Source organism: Patagioenas fasciata, chromosome 1 (assembly GCF_037038585.1).
Source record: "Patagioenas fasciata isolate bPatFas1 chromosome 1, bPatFas1.hap1, whole genome shotgun sequence".
In the NCBI taxonomy this organism is placed as follows: domain Eukaryota; kingdom Metazoa; phylum Chordata; class Aves; order Columbiformes; family Columbidae; genus Patagioenas; species Patagioenas fasciata.
The window spans coordinates 167,897,870-167,915,712 of NC_092520.1; the positions used below are offsets into that span (position 1 = coordinate 167,897,870).

General features: G+C 39.0%; 1 long non-coding RNA gene across 2 annotated transcripts in view; it reads left to right on the forward strand.

The window, feature by feature from the left end:
• LOC139827066 (uncharacterized) overlaps nucleotides 1-16,270 on the forward strand; it is a 37,827-nt gene extending 21,557 nt beyond the window's left edge. The window contains exons 2-3 of one of the 2 annotated variants that reach the window (XR_011737254.1): nucleotides 15,185-15,286; nucleotides 15,988-16,270. This is a non-coding gene — a long non-coding RNA (uncharacterized lncRNA). Of the gene's footprint in view, nucleotides 1-15,184; nucleotides 15,287-15,528; nucleotides 15,656-15,987 lie in introns of those variants that run through there. The other variant, XR_011737255.1, reaches the window with a different exon arrangement.
• The last annotated feature ends 1,573 nt before the right edge of the window (nucleotides 16,271-17,843 follow it).

Sequence of the window (17,843 nt, forward strand, 5' to 3'; positions counted from 1 at the left end):
TACATTTAGCCACTGAAACTAAGAGTCTTTTACCTGGTTGACTGAAGAAACTGTTTCTGCTCTGCAATGCTATCTCTAGAAAAGATCAAAGCTAAGATACCTACATATCTTATAATCACCATCAACATTTGACATCTGGTAAACTTGACTTGACCAGTTTCAGCAACTTTTAATGCAAAGATATAGAATCTGAAGAACTGGAAGAAGAAGGGGAAAAAAAAAAAAAAAAAAACAACAAACAAAACCCAATCTATTATAATGCACTAATTTTACACTTACCTGACAGGGAATCACCTGCGATGGCTGTAGGTTACATCTGCAAGAAAACAAAATGCTGTAATTAGACTGGCAGAGGCAAGCCTCACAAACCTTGGACTTCCTCTCATGAGAACAATCCACTTCAGATGACTTCTCTTACAAAATGAGTTAGATGACCAGAAAATAATTTCCTATAAACCTTGAGAAATACTCTGAGTAGACAACTATCATATAAAAAATATTTGCAAATGCTTCTGCACAAACTGCAGTTCACTTCTGATTTTGGCCATGGAAATAAAATGATCAGATGCAGAGGTCCAGATAATGGTGTCTTCACTCCACCCCCAGAGTCTAAGATGCAATAAACATTTTATTCTTAGCAGGGCAAAATAGTTTGAACTACATGGTATTCAGCCAGATTGGAGTTTAGGCAGAATGCATATGTAACTATCTGCACCTATCGGTGTAGTTGTGTCCTAAATTTGTTTACCTGTAAACACAGAGGCAAGAGTAATGCAGGGAGCAAAAGAGTTTCAAGGCTCAGGTAAATGTCTTTGTACAGGAAGGGCCATTTTGAGAAAAGGGAGGATCACCATACAAAGGACACATCAGGATTTATAGAACAATTATGGATATTTAGAGGTATTAATAACTCACCAACAGGAAGAGAAATATCTACCATAAATAATGAACACATCTAAACAGACAGAACAGATATGTTAACATATGAGCCCAAGGGCTATCATACAGTTGATACAAAAAAAAATAGGAATGAACTGGAAGTTAAATTTCATGGCTGAGGAACAGACCTGTTCTAGTTGAAGATATTTTGAAAGGAAAAATTAGAACATTAAGGATGGTGTGTGACATTCAGAACAGGAGTAGGAAAGGGTAATAAAGACTGGAAGATTAAAACAGAGATCTTACTGAGAACATCAAAAGGATAGAAATTAGCAATTAGTTAGGGTCAAGACAGGGTGCTTCTCCCAGGTGCTTCAAACATTGTGAAGAATTTTAAGATCTGATTTGATCTGATTTGATTTGATTTGATTTGATTTTGAGATTGTGTTAAAATTCTGGTTAGAGTTTGCTTTTTTGTCCCAAATGATTGTTGATCGTTACATATGAGCAATAAAAGTGTGACTGTGTGGGCTGGCTGTAATGAAGCTGGGATTTTGCGTTCATTCATCACAAGATGTAACTCTTAAGTACATCTGTTATCTATTTCAAGATCTTTTCTTCTTATGGGTAGCTTTATGGATAATTGAGCTAATGAGGTTTTTGTAGAAAATCATCAGGAAAGAAGGTAAATAGAGGCTTTGGTGTGGTGTCTGTGTGACGGGCTCAGTTATGACAGAAGAATTACAGAAAAATAGAGTTTACCTCATACAGACTTAGTCAAACAAGTTTTAGTATACAGTTTCAGAGAGTCATCAGGGACCTCTCTATTAATGCTGCATGAAAAATCATCTTTTTTTCTTATACAACTGTCTTACGATGTAGACAACTGGCATGTGAAGGTGCTTATCCCTCTCCAGTTAACACAGAGGACCAAAATAGTAGCTTAGGTGACACACTTCCAAATGACTGATAATGTAAATCTCACCTTAAGAATACAACAGAAATCTCTCTACTTAGGTTAAAGCCTCCGAGATGCCCTCCAAGGAGAGAGAATCATACAGATCCTCCAAACAGCTAGTGGAAGTTGGGCACAAACCTCAGGATATACCTGCAAAACTCCAGTCTCAGGTGTTAGGTTGTCTCTCTTCCCTAGAAAAGGTGGCAGATGGTAGCAAAAGCCTGCATGTATAAAAACCTTGATCTCGTCTAAAGCTCTTGAGTTGTGTGTTGCTTGTATTTAATTGTGTTGGACTTCAGAACCAACACAAGAAGTGAGCTGCTGATACAAGGGGAGGGAATGGAGGTGGACATAAGCTTGCACATAATCACATGCATGAATTAGTGCAGAGTATAGAGACTTGTATTCATATTCTCTGGGCAAACAACAGAAGTTGTTTAAGGAAATACCTTCTCAGCTGTTTGCTTACTGGACGTTACTGTTCCTGTAACTGTGCTCCAGCAGCTCCCACTCACAGACATGCATCTTCAGGCAAGACCACTTTCATTACCAGTATTGGCTAAGATATTGGACCTGATGTTCCTATCAGGGCAATGTGGATATGTAGTGAATTATTCTGACTCTGTCATGAGGAGACAGAAGGAAACACCGGGCAATGGAATGCTGTAAATTAATAGACCAACATCCCCAATAGATGCTTTGTCAAAGTCCTAGATCAGTGCATAATTTGATTCTTCATGTCCTTCAAAAGCCTATGTCATTCATTTGCAAGTGCTGTAATCAGAGGTTTGTTTATGGTAGGGGACACGCTTCCTGCTAGAGTAAGCTGTTGAAGACAACAGAAGTCTAAAGGCATAAACAAGGATTGAATACCAGACTCCTACTGTTTTTTTATGCAACCTAGTGTGTAGGGTAACTAAGCGTTGCACTCTGCACCTTTCAAATATTTCCCTGTAGACCTCAATGCACTGTTTTTCAATACATTTCTGAGACATGTTTAGTCTTCTCCTAGAAATTGCTGTGCTATTTTTGTATATTCAGATCTCTGTATCTGTATCATTCCAGTTTAGAGAGGCCAACTGTTCCCTCTGTTTTCATATGAAGATAGAATGAATCAGTGTTACTTCCATTCGTATTGCTGTTCCTCCAAATGCTTCCACAGATGTACTAGGAACATGGAGTTCTGCGATCTGTAACAGTAATATCCCAGACTGGGCTCCTTTCAGCTTTCAAAATCCACCCTGTAGGAACTGTACAGTTACAAATAATTCAAGACTAGTAGGAGTTATCGCATATTGCATGAGATGATAGCAAATCGCTAACAGAAAAAAAAGGAAAAATCACAGAAGCAAATAGGCTTCCAAAACTCTGATATGCACACTTAGGGGAAGAAAGTTACTGTGTCTCCAAGACTGGTCAGCACAGTACTTACTAGATGACTATATGGAAACTCTAATTATTGGTATATAATTTATTTTCAATTTGTTGTGTAAATTTTAGCCTGCTGTCAGGAAGGCTGGTATCACTCTCATATTCTTTTCTCCTCAGAAATATGATAGAAATCTAGCATGTACTCCTAACTATAAGGAGACTGCTGATTTTATATCCAGCCTGCTGTGAGAATTATTTCACATCACAGCATCACTGCGCATCACTTGCACTAGCTCAGCACAGATATCAGTATGAGCTCAGAGTGGAACAACTAATTATATCTACATTCCTGATGAGGGAAAAGATCGGGGAACTGCTGAAGATAAAGTACAGGGCCTGGTGATGAAGACAGGAGGAAAAGAAAGGTCTTCAGCTGGTAGACCTTAAACCTCTGCAAGCCTGAACATTTTTTTCTTGGCATTTCAATAGCAGTAACATCAATAACAGTTAAGAATAAATTGAAGAATGGCAATTAAGAATAAAATGAAGCCCATGTAAGCTTTCCTATCTGTGAGACACTTAGGCTCCACCAGCTGTGTTGGTTTGCTTCCTACATCTGGGCTCCAAAATGGGTAACAAGAAAACTCTGACAGAACTATTTTAAGATCTCTGGCACCAAGCAGAGTGGGAAAAAAAAAAAAAAAGAAAAAGAAAAATAGAAAGAACCCCAACCCTCCACTTTTGAACTGAAATCCGTCTGTTAAATGCATTTTTGTTTGGCTGCCACAGTTCACCAAGCAGCATAGTGTGCCAGCTATTAGTACCCAGCAGAGAGCATGTTTGCAGCTATTCAGCAAAACTATCACATGTCCTTAGCCAAGGCAAGAGGGATCAGCTGCTCAACACTGGAGATGATAAAGAGCAAGCCTATTAAAACAAGCAATAAAAAACAAAAAAACAAAACAAACCACAACCCAGAATGAAGAATGATTTTTATTATTATTTTTTTAACCTAATGGATGACATCTATAACTGGAAAGTATGAGTCAGAGCGTGCTGTGCCAGCATGGGGTCTATATGATGTTTTCATCTGGTTTGTTCTTCTTCCTTGGCTGGGACCATTTTATCTTATTGATTTGTAAGTTTTAGGTTCCTTACAGTGCTTAGGAGATAGGTTCACATGTGTGTTTGTGTGTGTGTAAGTAGTGATAGTAGCTCAGTGAACTGAAAGCAAAGAGCTAAACTACTCAACTCAGGGTATTTTTAGGGAGTAGTGAGGTTACTTTACAGCGTTGGGACCTCCTAGATAAATTATTGTTGCCAAAGAGTTATTGCTGCCAAATCTGGCAGCGATGTGAGTGTGGGAGGCAACCACCCACTTTCTAGGGAGGACAAAATGGACACAGCTCTGTCTTCACAATGATTAATCTCACCCAAAAAAGCTTTAAAAACAGAGAACTGTTTGTCCATTTGTAGCACATGAACAAATAGAATTCATTTGCCACAGAGCTTCTCTGTAATACTGGGGCAGTCAGCATGGCTTTACCAAGGGTAAGTCTTGCTTGACCAACCTCATAGCCTTTTATGAGAATGTAACAAGGTGGATGGATGATGGCAGAGTGGTGGATGTGGTCTACCTTGACTTCAGTAAAGCCTTTGACACAGTCTCCCACAGCATCCTCACAGCTAAATTGAGGAGGTGTGGTCTAGACAATAGAGTAGTGAGGTGGCTTGCAAACTGGTTTAAGGAGAGAAGCCAGAGAGTGGTGGTCAATGGTGCGGAGTCTAGTTGGAGGCCAGTATCTAGCGGAGTGCCTCAGGGGTCAGTACTGGGGCCAATATTATTCAATATATTCATTAACGATTTGGATGAGGGAATTGAGTGTACTATCAGCAAGTTTGCTGATGACACTAAGCTGGGAGGAGTGGCTGACATGCCAGAAGGCTGTGCTGCCATCCAGCGAGACTTGGACGGGCTGGAGAGTTGGGCGGGAAATAACCTGATGAAATTTAACAAGGGAAAGTGTAGAGTCCTGCATCTGGGCAGGAACAACCCCAGGTTCCAATATAGGTTGGGGAATTACATGTTAGAGAGCAGCGTAGGGAAAGGGACCTGGGGGTCCTGGTGGACAACAGGATGACCATGAACCAGCACTGTGCCCTTGTGGCCAAGAAGGACAATGGCATCCTCGGATGTATTAGAAGGGGGGTGGTTAGTAGATCGAGAGAGGTTCTCCTTCCCCTCTACTCTGCCCTGGTGAGACCACACCTGGAATATTGTGTCCAGTTCTGGGCCCCTCAGTTCAAGAAGGATGATGAACTGCCGGAGAGGGTCCAGCGTAGGGCAACAAAGATGATTAAGGGAGTGGAGCACCTCCCTTATGAAGAAAGGCTGATGGAGCTGGGGCTCTTTAGCTTGGAGAAGAGGAGACTGAGGGGTGACCTTATTAATGTTTATAAATATATAAAGGGTGAGTGCCACGAGGATGGAGCCAGGCTCTTCTCGGTGGCAAACAATGATCAAGCTGGAACACAAGAGGTTCCGCTTAAATTTGAGAAAAAAACTTCTTCTCAGTGAGGGTGACAGAGCACTGCAACAGGCTGCCCAGAGGGGTTGTGGAGTCTCCTTCCCTGGAGACATTCAAAACCCGCCTGGACATGTTCCTGTGCGACCTCACCTAGGTGTTCCTGCTCCAGCAGGGGGATTGGACTAGATGATCTTTTGAGGTCCCTTCCAATCCCAAACATACTGTGATACTGTGATACTGTGATCTCTAGCATGTAACCAAGAAATAAACTTGTACTACTTGTTGCAATGACATTTGTCTTGTTACCTCAGAAACAACATACCTGATTCCAGATTTTTGTTTCAGAAAAATCTCTTTATATTTCAAGATCAGCCCTGTAGCATGGAGGATCCCCTGACATGGGTGAATTCTGTCCTAACATAGAGCCAGCATTTTTTTAATGGCAGCTTCTCCTACCCTGCAACGCTCCATCACAGGATTCATGTTGGGACACACAGACTCCTGTGAGCAGAGTAATCCCCAAGACCAATGCAAGACAACATCATGTAATCCATGTCTGCTTGGGCTGGTGCAATGGTTGGGTCCCTGCACGGCTTTCCAAGGACATAGGGAGGTGTGAGGCACCCACAGAACCTTTGCCTCCCTTTTCCCACAGCTGATATAGGTCATGCTCAGTGCAGCTGAAAATTGAGCCCTCAGGGAGGGAGCTATAATGAATTCACTAGATTAGGCAGTGAAAGCCAATGTGAACAAAACAACCAGCTGGATCAAGAATGTTTCAAGCGAGAGCAAGAATGCTACATGAGTGGGGGAAATAATCTTCAGAAATATCTCCTTTCATTCTCCTGAAGATTATTCCCATCTTTTCTTTTATACACGTTGTTATAGCTCATATATAGCCGTGAAGCTGACAAGAAATAAAGGTATTTTCATCCTTTATGTACTATCTTGTAGTCATTAAAAGCAGTAGAATGTCTCCTCATGAAAGAATGTGATGTTTCTTGGTAAAAGACTAAAAGACTATTTATGGAGGAACCTGTCTGAAGCCCTGGGATGTCCCCCCGCCCCCCTTTTTTTTTTTTCTTTTTTCTATTTTATAATGAGTATCGGAATCTAAGTTGTTCAGCTCTTTGTGGTTATTTTTATTTCTGGACAATTAAAAGTCCTTACAAGAATTAAAACAGTAAAATAACATACATAAGGTAGCAGAATTCCAGAATCAGAAATTGAAAAGGTATTTTAACTTTGTTACTGGAGGTGGAACAATAATTTCAGCATAGACTAGTGTGAGAGTAAACTGCAGTTTATTTCTTTACTTTTGTCCTGTGTCTCACAGGTTGTGTGGAAACCCTATGCTTTCAAATGCTGTTGTTTTTCCTTTAGCTGAGAAATGTCTTTTCATATGTGAGCCAATCCACCCACACTCTTCCTGTGATTATCCTCAAGAAATGGGAAGAGAATTCCATACAATGTGCATACCCGATAGTGTCACATTTATACTTCAAGCCTAGTTTCACTTGATTAATAGTTTCCCTTCCTTTTCAGTTCCCAAGGAATGTGTATTCCCATAAGGCATTATTGGAAAATGTATGACAATTACTGTACTGGAGGAATCTCTCCTATGGATGCCACTCTTACCACAGAATTCAAGTAGGTAAAAGCAGCCTAACATTTGTCATTTGAAGGAGTGAAAGGCAACACTTAGGAATTTCTGTGCAGTATTGCCTGTAAAATCTCCTAAGGAAATCCACGGTAAAATACAGTATGTGCTGAGAACAGGCTGGGCCACCTAAATGTGGATTGCTTTTGGCTTCAGCTATTCAGAAATCCCCAGAACAGGTGCCAAATTAAGTCACTCTACTAGCTGCTTTCTGTGGTTGAAGGTCAGCGATAGTTAACACAGAGAGGAATTTGGATAGTAGATCTCACAATTCAAATACACAGGAGCTACTCTAAAACACCAATGCATTTCTACCTCAGAAAACCTCAAGTGTGGAGCAGTTTAGCTTTCCTTCGACATGGAAGTGGTTTACAGCTTATAAGAAAAACATTTTAGTCTTTCATATCAACGTTAATTTATGCCATTTATCCTATCTATTTATAACTCAAAGATTCTAAATTAGAACTATTAGATGCAAATACACTATAATCTGACAGAAGGCAAAATATTCTATAAATCTGATTTGGAAAAGGAAAATATTCACTCTCATATAGCTGACTAATGGTTTTACAGTTGCAGTTTCAGTAGCTCGACTTTCTGAAAGAACTGCTGACAACCCATGTTAAACTTCGAAGATTAGTATGTTTAGCCATAATTTTGCTCCTATTTGAATCCTACTTTGTTGTCTGCTTGTTTCTTATTGCTGCCTTTGTTTCTTCAAACACTTGCATAAATAGAGGATTTTTGTTACTTGAAAGCTTTTTGATCTCCTTTTCATTTCCCACCTGCAATTATAATTCTTTCTTGGTGACATCACCCATTGGATGCAATGAAAAGAATTCTGATAAATAGCTCAATAAAGAACTATTGACATCAAATGAAAAATAGTCAGCTGGAACTGATGAACTCTCAAAAAGCCTGTTTGCATGCAAGAATCATAAACTAGAAAGAATACAATCAGAGAAATACAGAAAATACACTATGTAAGCTATGCAGTGCAAAGTCAATGCAAAGAATTGAAAAATCTCATAAAGGTGGTTGGTAATACAAAGTTAACTATGTAACCTGGTTAGTTAGAGAATGCTCACAATCATTAATCCAACAATAGTGATGTATTATTGTACTTTATTTCAGTGAACTAACAGGGGTGTTGTAATTTCTTTTTCTTCCATATCTACTTAAATTCAAGCTGGGTGCACTTTTAAGAATATCTTTCTGTGTACTGAATTTCATTCTGACAGTGAAACACACCGTAAGTGCATGGTAGGCCCATATTGGTTTGATATTTTGCCTTTTTCCTTATTCCTCAGACTAGGAGTTGCATTATATGTAAGTGCAGACTGAGTAAGCATAAAAAAAATATAACTCTCTGAATGTGAGTGGAGTTGCCTTTAAACTGTGCTGGTAAAGGATCTCATACTTTTTTGAAACAAGTACTGGTGTATGCTATTGTTATGGGGTTTTTTTTGTGCGTATGTGTAAACTGAGGACATATTGACCTTAAGCACATACCTTAATCATATTTACTAGCCCATCATAGAAGTATGGATTGCAAGCCACTTCCCTCTATTAGATGTGAAGTATTCCTTAAAAGAGAATTAAAGCACAGTTGTTGCTCCTGGGCTCTATCCACTTTGGTGAAGTGCTTATAATATTCACAGCATAAAAGTGAAGGCAGGGAATATAGAGTGTACCAGTAATTTTAGTCTTGGCCTCTTCTTTTGAAAGAACTGGAAAAAAAGAAATTGCAGAGAGGAGTTTGTGTCAATTTACACTTCTGTTAGTTTTGGTACTCTTGGCTTTCTAGATAGAGGGAATGTGCTAGCTAATACATATTCTCAAATATCTTCAGATTAATATGGAGTCAGTTTAACTCACAGTTATAGATTATTATCATTATAGTGACTTTTTTTGACAAACCTGATATGTCTGTGTTCACTGAATAATAAGATATAAAAAGTGACAGGACCTCAGAGCTGTTTGAAAGAACGTGACACATACAGATTCAGTAATAACTCCTAAAAGAGTAACAACAGACATATACAGTCTTACAGTCAGAGTTGGTTTGTGTCGACAATCACAATAGTATTTTCCATGCTTATACAAGCTCTGTGTGCTAACAAGCATGGATAATGTTCAGGCTTTTCACTGTACTTTGAACTTACACAGGTTAACGCTTCATAGTAGAGATGACCCAAATGCATTCTCTGGTTCAAAAGCAGTTGCCCTCTGGAAGAACTTATTAGGTGCTCCTACTTCAAACCTAGTTATTTAAGCCTAAAAACCTCTTTCATACACAGGTTGTATCTGCTTTAAGTCCATCAAAGCTGCTGTGGGTTTACACCATTGCAAAAGAGAAAGAAAAGCAGGCACCATGTAACCTCTCATCCCCAAGGATCTCTGTCTCTATTTGCTTGGAATAGCACATTTGGGAAACCCATCAGCTCTGCAGTATGAACCAGCCAAACCAGATTTGGTTTAAAACAGACTGGTTTAGAGTTAAGGTAGACAGTTTATGTAAACAAGATGGTAGAAATAACTTCCAGACTACCCCAGTCTTCTGATGATCCGACATACAAAGAGAGATGGAAATCAGAAAGTTATTTCAGAAACTCTCTTTGATTCTGAGAGAGATACATTTTGCATTTGACCCTTTAAAAAATGTCAGCAACACTGTATTTGCCTTTCTTGATCTTTGTATCAATACCTTCTGGCTATGTAAGATACTAGCAAATACATTTTACATCCAAGAAGATTTTTTTCAGAGCTGTCACAAGTGACTTTTCACATGAAGCATCATTTATGTGACATTTACAGTTCCTGAAAAAATCAGGCACAGACATGCCCAAGAGTGCCAACCTTTTCCCTCTGGAAGGATGAACCTCAGAATGATTGTTTTACCAAAGAAGACAAGCAGTTTGTTGCCTGGTAGACTTTTACGTCATATGTCTTATTTAAAGTCATATATGTGGACACTAAAGGCAACACTGTGACCGCTGTGACTGCAGCCATCAAAACAGCGGTGTCCCTTAGCTCCACTTCGCTTCCTATTGTCCAGATGATGTGATTCCTCAGCTTTCTTCATGCTGGGTTGACGTAATTACTTGAGTGAGAGATAAATACCTGAAGCACATCTGAGAGAAGCTGGCAGACTGTCTGGGAGAGGTACTGTCTGAGGCTGAAGGAGATATTTCCTTCCTTTTGGCCAAGCCTGTGAACTGAGAGTATCTTCTAGAATCTTCAAGTGCATCTCAATACCTTGGCAGCAATTGCAGCCAGGGAACTTTATTCTGTTTTGTTTTCTTATTTACAAACCTATGTCAAAATGCAGATTTTCCACTGTTTTGGTCATGCAGAGTAAGCAGTTGTAGTGTCCAGGTTTTAAAATAATTTGAAACCTCAGAAAGAGGTTTCTGCTCCATGTCTGCTTTCTGCTCCATGTCTTTTACTGCCTTACTGCTTAATAGCTATCCTACCTTCCACTTCCATTCTGGATGCACATCAATTACTGACTCTTAAGATCACTGCATCTGAAAGACACAGTATCTTACAAGGCAACAGGTAAGATGAATGAACTACCTTGCTGTGGTCTTCATTTCTTGATCTAGTGTGCTGGTTATCAATGAATACTACTGATAAAAGCTATAATAACTTAGGATTGGATTTAGAGAAAAATTGTCTCGTTGTCTAGTTTTTTTCTGCTTGAGAGGTATTTATTTGAAATTGTGTCAGTTTGGGTTTATCGATAAAATGAGGTTTTGTATCATTTATACTTTCATCCAGAATATTTGTGACAGGTGCATTGTATAAATTGATTAAAAAGTTGCATAAATTGCATAACTGTTGTAGATATTAAAAGCAGGAGTTTACTGGAAAATGGCCATACAATCGCCGAATCATAAAGAAAGGCGTGATTGTGGTATATTAGGCCCAGTCATCTGAAGGTCTCACTTTAATCATTTGTGGTATTAGAGAAGATGATATTACTTCATTCCCCAGCACAAGGGAATGAAGCTATTTCACAAGTTGATGCAATCATGATCAGTTAGCTGTAATCATTTATTGGGCTCAGTTCTTCCCTCTTATGCAATGGTACACAGCTGTTTTATCAGGTCAGAGAGTGCTTTTCTTTTTAGTTCACTGTTGAGGCTATATTGTAATCTCTGCATTAATTTTCCTGAATGGAACTCATATCTAATCATGAATGTTTTAGCAAGGCATTCAGAAAACAAGCAGCACAGTTAGTCAGTTTTACATACTATGATTGTCTGGTGCTGCTAGGGCAGGATGAGGACTGAATAAGTTCTCTTCCATTGAGAAACTGGCCAAGATCTCAGTTCCCAGTTTCAGTTAAAGTACCTCTTAGGAACTTAATGGGGTGGATGACAATATACATGAAGGCAAGTTTTACAGCCGAGGCCCATTGCAAACACAGGCCAATTCATAGTAGACTTCTCAATGATTTCACAGTGATTTCTGGGATTTTACACTAGGAATTCAATGTAAAATTTTTTCTCACTGTAATTTAAGAGCATGAGGAAGCAAGACAGACATTTCAAATGTTTTTCTTTCAATTGTATTTTTAGCATCTGCTAGTGAGGTATTGTCTTTCACCATTGTATTAATCTGTACTACTGATACTTTCAATGCTTTGGTTTCTATGAAAAGAAGGAAGTTTTATACTAAAACAACAAATATATACTTGAGTATAAATAATGAAGACTGTTCTGCTAACTAACTTGAGTGTCAGTTTGTAAAGATAGCCAGATATTAAAAATTTTACAGTCCAGGTCAAGTTTGGATAAACATCTATGAGAGAGCAAGCTTTCTTATCAGATTCCAGAACTTCCACTTGGCATCTCAGCTGGAAATACCAGAAGAAAAGCCCTTCTGTTAGAGCACAGTCATTTCCAGCACCAGTCCCTGGTGGAAATCAGAGGTGCCAAAGTACTTTTGTTCATGAAGGGTTCAGTGTAAGTTCAGTTCCAAACATGGACTAAGGTTTGTGTTTTCTTCTTGAAGTCTGTGAGAGGGATTGAATTGTAAGTACTGCATTTTTATTTTAAAGCCTAATTGTAAACAAGCAAGGCCTTCACTTCTAATTGCTATCTGAGGATGTGACTCAAGCCAATCATAGAATCATAGAGTCATTTCAGTTAGAAGAGACCCTCTGGATCATTGAGTTCAATTATAACCTAGCTCTAGCACTAAACCATGTCCCTAAGAACCTCATCTAAACTCCTTTTGAACACCTTCAGGGATGGTGACTACACCACTTCCCTGAGCAGCCTGTTCCAATGCCTGACAACACTTTCTGTGAAGAAATTTGTCCTAATATCCAATCTAAACCTCCCCTGGCACAACTTGAGGCCATTTTCTCTTGTCCTACCACTCAGTAGAAGAGAACAACACCCTCCAAGCTACAACCACCTTTCAGGTAGTTGTAGACAGCGATAAGGTCTCCCCTCAGCCTCCTTTTCTCCAGGCTAAACAGCCCCAGTTCCCTCAGTTACTCCTCATCAGACTTGTGCTCCAGACCCCTCAGCAGCTTTGTTGCCTCTTCTGCACTCGCTCTAGTACATCAATGTCTTTCTTACGGTGAGGAGTCCAAAACTGAACACAACATTCAAGGTGTGGCTTCACCAGTGACAAGTACTGTGGTACAATCACTTCTCTAGTCCTGCTGGTCACACTATTCCTGATACAAGCCAGGATGCTTTTTGGCCACCTGGGCATGCTTCTGGCTCACATTCAGCTGGCTGTCAATCAACACTCCCAGATCCCTTTCTTCCAGGCAGCTTTCCAGCCACTCTTCCCAGAGCCTGTAGTGCTGCCTGGGGTTGTTACGACAAGCACACAACCTGGCACTTGGCCTTGTTGAACCTCATACAACTGGCCTCAGCCCCATGATCCAGTCAGTTAGTTTTGAAAAGGACCACTGGTTTGGCATACATTAGTTGTCAGGTTTTCTGTAAAAGAGAAAGGAAGTAGTTAAGATATTAGATGGAACTTTTCTTAACTTAATAATTAAATCTATTCCTTTCCCACAAAATGCAGAACTATCTTCTTCTGCCTGAAGAGACTTGAGCAGCAATTGTTTATATCCCCAAAGACTGCCCTAATCACTGCACTTCACCACAGTCTGAGAGTGGGAGGGAGGAAAGTCGTCTTTCTTGGCTACTTTTGATAAAGCTATTTCACTTTGGATAAAATAACACAAATCAGATGAAGAGGTTTAATACACATTTCCTTATATTCAGACAAGTGCTTAAGCTAAAAGAAAGATTTATTTTCATTGTTTACCTCAATTAATTTTTAAACATGTGCAGATGAAGTAGAGCAGCTTCAGTTGGAGAGGCAGAGTTGACCCTCCAGTCCAAAATGTGTCACATCTATATATTAGACCATGCTTGCAGAAAGTGTGAGTTCACAGCCTCTGAAGCAGATGAGTAATGTGAGTTCAAGGCTTTTAAGACCCTCCTGAGTGCTTTAATATCAATAGCAAGACAGCACTAGCACCTCTTCCAGCAATTTTTCTCTGTTTACAATGTCTGGTCCAGTAGCCGTCTTGTGAGAAATCCCAAATTCTGAGTGGACTATAGTTTGATGTTTAGCTCAGTGGACATTTAGCTCACACAGACATAGTTTGGATGGTCCTGTACATGCTGACAAGCAGATGTTTGGGGTCAAATTGGGCCTGATCTTGGTTAATTCTCCTCTTCAGTCAATGAAGGTGCTGTCAGAGGGTCATTCATCCTACATACCTTAGTGTCACACCTTATGATAGAACGAGTGGTCCTCTGAAGGTGACTATTTCTCTTCATAGCATGAACGTAGACATCCAGCTTTGATTATGTTAACTTTTAGGGTGACAGGAAGAAATCTCACTATGGAATCCTTATGAAACCTGTCTTGTACAAGTGGATACATTTTCAAAATTCAGACATCAATACTGTTTGGTAACAGTTTGTGGGGTCTTTTCAGATTAAAATTTTGAATGTCAGCAACAAAAGTAGGAAGCAGATACAGCAACATTTTTGTTGATATAGAACTGCATGCCTGTTTGGTGTCCTCTCTGCCTGGACCTGAGGTCAGCTCTTTAGATTCTGTTTTAAGATGAATAAATAAAAATCTTTATTTTCTTTGTAAAGTGATTTCACATGACAATCCTGTGTAACAGAAAAAAATTGTTCAGGATACTGCATTTAAAACCTTTGATAAAGTTCATAAATGTATTTTTTATGTCTTATTTTTTTTCTTGCCTAAATATCCAAAACACTATGCTTTGCCAATTTGATATTCATGTGCAGATGGATTGGCTGGGAAAGATAGCATGAATTTTAAAATAATATATTGACTTTTTCCTTGGAATTAAAAATGTTGATTTCCTTTGAAAATAGTCTGAAAGTTGCAACACCTGTAGTTCTTTTAATTACTTTTTCTTTCTTAAAGTTTAAATTAAAAAATCAGCATATCTCTCTGTTCTTCTTTTTGATTATTTCCATTCAATCTCAGCTCAGGACTTAATCTGAAAAATGGACCTCAGAAGAACTTCGTATTCTCATATATATCTTCCTTATGGTTGATCTGTGGAAAGCATGTTCCTGTTGCCAAATTCCTAAGACTATATTGGATACTGCATTATTGATACTGTAGTATATAACAGTCATATGCCAGCACAAGGCAGGGACAGAAATATCCACAGGGCAGCAGGCAACTTCAGTTGCAAAGTTTGACCTTGTGTTAAATCCACTCTCTTTTTAATTCTTATGTTTATTTCTGAAAAAGGGGTTATCTCTTCTATGGAGTACAACCCTGAGTGAAGTGAACCAAGATTTTCCTGCTGCTTGAAAGAGGAGAGCTGAGAGTGTTACCAGAAGGTCACTCAAGGTAACACAGCTGCTTTAACTCAATATAGCATCTTTACCTAGAAAGCAAGAGGCCTGACTTACTTTCTGCATGAAATTAATTTTTTGCAGTGTGTATTTTTCCTTATTAATTCAGAAAATTGTGTGGATTGTACCTGTGAGTTATCTGTACTGTGGAACAGTGTGGAAATAAACAATGATCCAGAAAACAAAGCCACTAACTCAGTTATCATGGCATCTGTCATTTCTTCCTATGGATTTCAGGGTCTTCAGTAAGGAAGATGACAGTCTTTGAATATCAACATGATGAGAAGATGTGTTCAATGTGGGCTGTACGCTGCTGTGCTTATAATCATTGACCTAAACTGTGAGCTGGGAAAGTGACAGACTCCTTCCAGTCCCTAAACATCCATTTGGCTCACTCAAGGGCAAATTTATTTTCACAGCAGTTGATTACCTGTCTGGAATAAGTGAACTTCAGAGAAGGCCAAGGTAACAGAGCTGAAACACACATCTGTTCAGATCACAGTGCAAATGAAGTTTGTGAAATGATGCATATTTCCTGCAGAAAGTCCCAATTGCTCCTTTCTTTCTGTGTAAAGTATACTTTTTCTCCGGAAGTTAATTAATTGATATTTATGTTTCATAATATGTTCCTGCTATTACTAACACTACAGCTCACTGCACAAAATGCACATCAGGTGTTTTTTTCTTTTTTTTCAGGCTGTCAAACAACTGTAGTGTGGCACTAGCTGTTTAACAAGACAGAGCACATACTACCCATTGCTAATTCTTCTCCAAAGCAGCGGCTGAATAAACATAAGCTTTAAGTGGGTGTTATGTATTCATTTGCACATTTGCTGCTGCTGCTTATAACTGATTCTGCTGCAATATGCTACACCTGACAGGACTGTTGAATCTCCACAGAACCTTAAAGAAGTGACAGATGTTGCAGGTATCTCTGCATAAACTCGTGAAACACACTACAGGTCATTAGTTTCAAATGTCTTGGGGCAGAGAGATAGGAATCTCTTTTCCTCTGCCCACAGTCTCACCCACTACCAGCTCTGGACAGAGTACTCTCTGTAACCTACCTCATCATTGTGAGTCACATTTCAGCTTACTGTCCTTTTTCTCTGCTGTCTTTTATTCAGGTGAGATATTTGATTAAAGTATATCCAGGATACACTGGTCATAAAAGAGATATATTTTTTTTCCATTTACCTCAGAAGACTGAACCTGGTCAAATGCAATCAATTGCAGTGCTTGCTTTTCCACACAACCCTGCTGCAGTACTCCCTACCAGAAGGACTCCAGGCATAACCCCTCTGTTGAGCATGCTGAAGTAACTTTGTTAAACCATTTCCTTAAAGACAATAAGATCAAACCAATGGTATCATTCTCTGCTATTACCTACACAGGATTTGAATTCAGATTCTTTGCAGAAATTCCTGTGATAGCTCACAACTACTGCTTGTTTCCTTTTATTCTGGGTAAGCACCATTTGCAGAAAAACATCAGTACCATGACTCCCTGAATTCAGATTAAATCAGGAAGTATATGCTATTTTTAGTTCTGGAAAATATGATCATCTTCTCTTGCCTGCTGCTTGTAAATCACTTTGCATGGCTTTTTTTTTTTCTCTCTTTTTTTTTTTTTTTTCTCTTTGAATGTATTAGGATGTTACATATTTCTGTTGATGTATGCAGTGGTGATTTCCAAGATCACATAGGAATGAAAGTGAAGTGTGTACTGTTTGTTTTGATTGCTTATTCAGTCATTACACAGCAAGGGTAGAACTCATTCATGCACTGCTCTTCATTTTGTATCAGTTACCACTGTGACCCCACTGTGCAAGTAGCTTTGCACACAGAGCTGTAGAGGCATGCTTAATCTCTTATCTCCCTGAGATCACTTCTTAAAGCAAAGCATGAAGTGGATTACATAAAAATGTGTTAAATGTTTTTATTTGTTTGTTTGCTTGTGTTTGTTGTTTGTTTTCTGGCCTACATTTTATGTGGTAAGTGTCAGGACAGCTGAGACATTTTATAATAACTTTTCTGCATTCAGTTTCACTTTGAAACCCTCTTTTCTACAGCCTGTGGTTGGTACATATGAAAACCTATGAGCTGTATCACTGGAGGTCTGTCAATATTGAATGTCATGCAAAGCAGCAGAGCTATTCCAAGGACAGAGAGCTAAAAGTCTGTGACCAACAGTGTGTTAGGTTCTACTGTAAGGTGATGAATCTTCCTATTATGTCCAAATAATGACATAGCACAACCTGCCTTACTTCCTTCACTCTTTTTGGCAACATCGATTTGCTGAGTCAGGCTGTAGTTGTGAGAGGTGACAGAAAGAGTGATGGATAAACTGCAGAAACTACTGTAAAAACTGAGAAAAGAAGGCTGATGTCCATGTTTCAAAGACAGTAATTATCTGTATGAAATCTGTCTCTGGACATGTTCATTTTCTACCGCGAAACATGCTTTATAAGTTGTTCCTTTTTCTTCTTAGCTACTGTAACATGCAGTATACCATTTTCCACCACTAACAGGTTGCTATTTATGAACCCTACT